At 40.0% G+C, this 4,367-nt stretch overlaps 1 pseudogene; it reads left to right on the forward strand.

Moving 5' to 3' along the window:
* The first annotated feature begins 3,116 nt into the window (after positions 1-3,116).
* Positions 3,117-3,466, forward strand: LOC102242626 (annotated as a pseudogene).
* Positions 3,467-4,367: the final 901 nt, after the last annotated feature.

Consider the following 4,367-nt stretch of genomic DNA (forward strand, 5'->3'; position numbering starts at 1 on the left):
GCCTCAAATTCCTCTCCCTATTGTCAATCTATTCAGGGTATCTCTATATATAAAACCCTAATATGCAAATAGAGTGAACAGCAGAAAAACCCAACAACCAGTCTCTATGACGTGTGCTGACCACCAGGGGGTGCATGCAGAACATGGTGGGTGTCAGTAGCAGGTGGCCAGCACTGAACATGTGCACATTGGCCGCAGCGGGATGGTGGAGCAGGTGAGCGGGGAGCCAGACCAAGGCAGGGCACCAGTTGCTGTCATTGGAGTGAGCCTCTGGTGGTTACTGAAAATTCTTTGCTCTCATGCACTGCGGTCTCACCAGGCGCTCACACCTGCTGCTGGTGCTGGAGCCACCGCTTGCACCCACTGCCGGCACCTGGTGGTGGTCCCAAATGCTCGGCACTGTCAGATGGTGCAAGTGGGGCCAGTACCCTCAGTGCATGGGGCCATCAGCGCATGGGAGCGGAGCGGTGGGAGCAGGGCTGCTGGCAGTCAGGACTGGGGGGCCGCAGCCAAAGGGGCCGGGCAGGGGCATGGAGGATGGGCCGAGACCCACCCCTATGCCCACCGCAGCCTCACGGCCCACAGTTCCTTCCAAGGTGCATGAAATCGTGCGCTAGGGCCCCTAATAAAGTATAATGTAGACTCAACAGAGGCAACAGGAGCCTGGGAGTTGCAGTGTTAAGATTAGAGTTAATTAAGTGGGCAGCAGGTTTGGTTAATGGTTATCAGAGTACGATTCAGTTAATGACTATCAGAACCATGGATCTGCAGGGATGAAGGTCACATTCAGAAATTGGGGGCTGAGTATCTCCCCAAAGGGTCTTTGACCATGTCTTTTAAGCCCGTGAGATAAGACTGGGAAGGAAGTTGTTATTTAGCATAGTGGGAGAACTGATGTCCTAGCAACACAATCAACCTATTTGACCACATCAAACCACTGGTTTGTTGGTCCTACTTTGTTCTCCTGATTTCCAGTCTACAGTTCCTACTGACTTCTCGCATTTCCCTGCCTCGTTCCTTGTACTGATCCTCCTGGAAAAACAGCTTGGTCTCAAGGGCAATTATGCAGACATTTGATTTACTAACCTTTAATCATGGCTGCATCCTCATCTAAAACAATTTCTAAACCATAATTAACTAATAGTTTCTATAAATGGGCAATAAATATTTGAGATTTGATATTCTCAATAGGCTATTCAAGCTCCATACTTAGTTCACTTATATCATAGATTACAATCACTTATTAGTCAGAAGAAATGAGGTTTGTGGGAACAACTAGAAGTTTTGAAGATTATTCAAATATCTCCTCCCTCTTAAAAGTCATGCCTTGGAGTCATTTTAAATGGTTAATTAGATTAATTCAGGGGACCATGTCTTCTCTATTTCCTAGATCAGCAATTCACAATGTGAATTTTTTGTCTTGTACATAGACTCATCATAAAGTAAAGTAGAAATCTGAGGTAATTATCCAGAAACTTAAAACCCTAGCTTTCTCAGACATATTCCAATGGAAATATTAAAAGCATTAGCATAATAAGTAACTGAACATTTTAATCAACAATAAATTTATTATGTGGAAACATTAACACACTGGTCTCACAAATTCTTGACCTCGTGATTTCCAAGAAGTTTTTCAAATATTATTTCCACAAGCATCTTCATTGCTTAAAATTACTTATTCTGCTATCTCAAAGGGAAATACACTTTTCTGTCCATCACCTCTCATCATTACCTCTTCCTTTCATTCCAAAACCATTGGCCCTTTCCTTTTCTTTAAATCCATTATATACACCAATATTCAGCTTGGATCCTATGACCAGTTCCTTATAGTTTAATTTTAATAGCAGCTCGAATACTCTCTCTCCTTTTAGCAAAACTACAGTGTAATGTGGGTATAGCCTAGGCAACTTCTGGGCCACGTTGTCTTGATGGTGACAGTATGAAGATGACAATTCATTCAGTACAGGAATCCAAAACTCTTGCCAGGAGAGAATGTGATCAGTAAAGATTTTAAAAGCTATAGTCTTGAAGATCTGAAGATTGAGAGAGAGAAAGAAGCTGAGAATATTTGGGCTCCTCTTATAAACTGTCCTGAATAAGGAATAAATGAAACCCTGAAAGTTAATAGATTGGAGTGGAAGATTACGGGCCTTTAGCAGTAGATTACAGTACTAGGTAATGACTTTATTAAAACCCCAAAGCCATATATCGTACATGCATATATACATACATATTTCTTACATGTATTTATATGTATGAGTGACATTTATTTTAAGATATTGACTTAACAGTTATGGGAGCTAAAAAGTCCTAAGATTTGCATTTGGCAAGCTGGAGACCCAGGAGAGCAGATGTGTAGTTCCAGTCGGAATCCAAAGGCCTGTAAATTCCAGTCTGAAAGCGAGCAGGGTCAAGATTCAAAAAGAATCAATGTATTAGTCTGAGCCCAAAGGCCAGAAGAGACTAATTAATGTTCCAGCTCAAGGAGGCCAGTGAAGTTCCTTCTTACTCAGCCTTTTTATTCCATTTAGGTCTTCAATTGATTAAATGAGGCCCACCCACATTAGGGAGGGCAATCTGCTTTACTCTATCAATTTAAATATTAATCTCATTCAGAAACACCCTCACAGACACATCCAGAATAACTTTTGGCCATTCCATGGCCAGTCAAGTAGACACATAAAATTAATTATCACAGGATCATTGTGGCATTTATTTAAAAATTAGAGAATTCCAAAAATTTCTGAAACCAGTATAAGAAAATTTAGATGTGTGTGCATTATGTGAAAAGAGGATAAAGGATCTTTTGAATATGGTTAGATTCATATCCCCCAAACAGGTCTGTGTTTTACATTAAAAATATTAAAGTGTAAATTAACATGTTTTAAGGTAAAATAAAATATATTCGTATTTGAATATTTTCATTATTCTTCACCTTAACAGAATTTTTTTCAATTTACCCACCAACTGGCTGTTTCAGATAACATCAGTTAAGGGTAATTCTAGAGATGTGGTGTTGTGCTGTGGGGGAGAGAGACAGATTTGTAAGCCCAGGGCAAGGTCCTGCCTATCCGGGGCCACTGCTATGCGGAGATCCCGTGGGAAGCACCATCACCATGTCTGACCAGCATGGAGACCCCAGATATTCAGACTTATAGCAGCTCAGGGCCCAGAAAGAGAGAGGCAAAACCTTCAACTGAGGACTTGGAGAATAAGAAGGAAGGAGAATACATTAAACTCAAAGTCATTGGACAGCAGTGAGATTCACTTCAAAGTGAAAATGACAACACATCTCAAGAAACTTAAAGAATCATACTGTCAACGACAGGGAGCTCCAATGAATTCGCTCAGGTTTCTCTTTGAAGGTCAGAGAATTGCTGATAATCACACTCCAAAAGAACTGGGAATAAAGGAAGAAGATGTGATTGAAGTTTACCAGGAACAAACGGGTCATTCAATGGTTTAGATATTCTTTCTATTTTCTTTTCTTTTCCCTCAATCCTTTTCTATTTATAAAAATATTTTTTTTGTATTGTGGTGTTCAAAATGGAATTGGAAATTGACACATACACACACACACACACACACACACCCATCTCTTTTAAACATCTGCTATTTTGAATTCTAGTACCCATTATTCATTATTGTTTGTTTTCGTTGTGCTGATTTTTAGTGATCAAGCCTCAGCCTCTTTTATATTGCCCTCTCCTTTTGAAATATTACGTGTGTGCATAGGGAGGGAGGCGACCTTTTTCAGGACTGTGCATTTTCAGGCTTGTGATAAATAAGGTCGACCAATGCAAGTGTTCATAATGACTTCTAATTGGCCCTGAAGTGCTAGCATGTGATTGCTTCACTCCTGGACTCTGACTTTCAGTGGGAGGTGGGAGTTTTTTAGAGCACTGAACTGTGGAAAAATGACCTTTTCTCAGCTTGAAGCTACTTCTAAAATCTGAATGTCTGGACCAAAAGAAGAGGAATATCAGGTTGGAGTCAAGATGACAGATAAGGTGAAAGTAAAGATTAACTCTAAAGATGGCTTCACTGAAGAGAAAGCATTTTATGATTAACGAAAAATCTTGTCAGAAAATCCCTGAAAAGTTTTAATTTTCATTAGCAGTTAATTAAGTTATTCATGCAGGAAAAAAGAGTAATTCTATTGCATAGGGCCATAAAATTGATAAGTACAGTCAAGGAAATGCAACTCATGAATGTCAGAACTATTTATGAGGACAGCATAATTTTGCCTAAAGGTATCTTTTTTTCCCCTATGCATCCTACATATATACCAATTCTTACTATTAGGTGTTTTAAAAGTTGCTCAGAACCTGAAAATATCCATCATGGCCATTTCCAGCCTCGGGTAA

This window comes from Myotis brandtii, unplaced genomic scaffold, assembly GCF_000412655.1.
Source record: "Myotis brandtii unplaced genomic scaffold, ASM41265v1 scaffold686, whole genome shotgun sequence".
Classification (NCBI taxonomy): domain Eukaryota; kingdom Metazoa; phylum Chordata; class Mammalia; order Chiroptera; family Vespertilionidae; genus Myotis; species Myotis brandtii.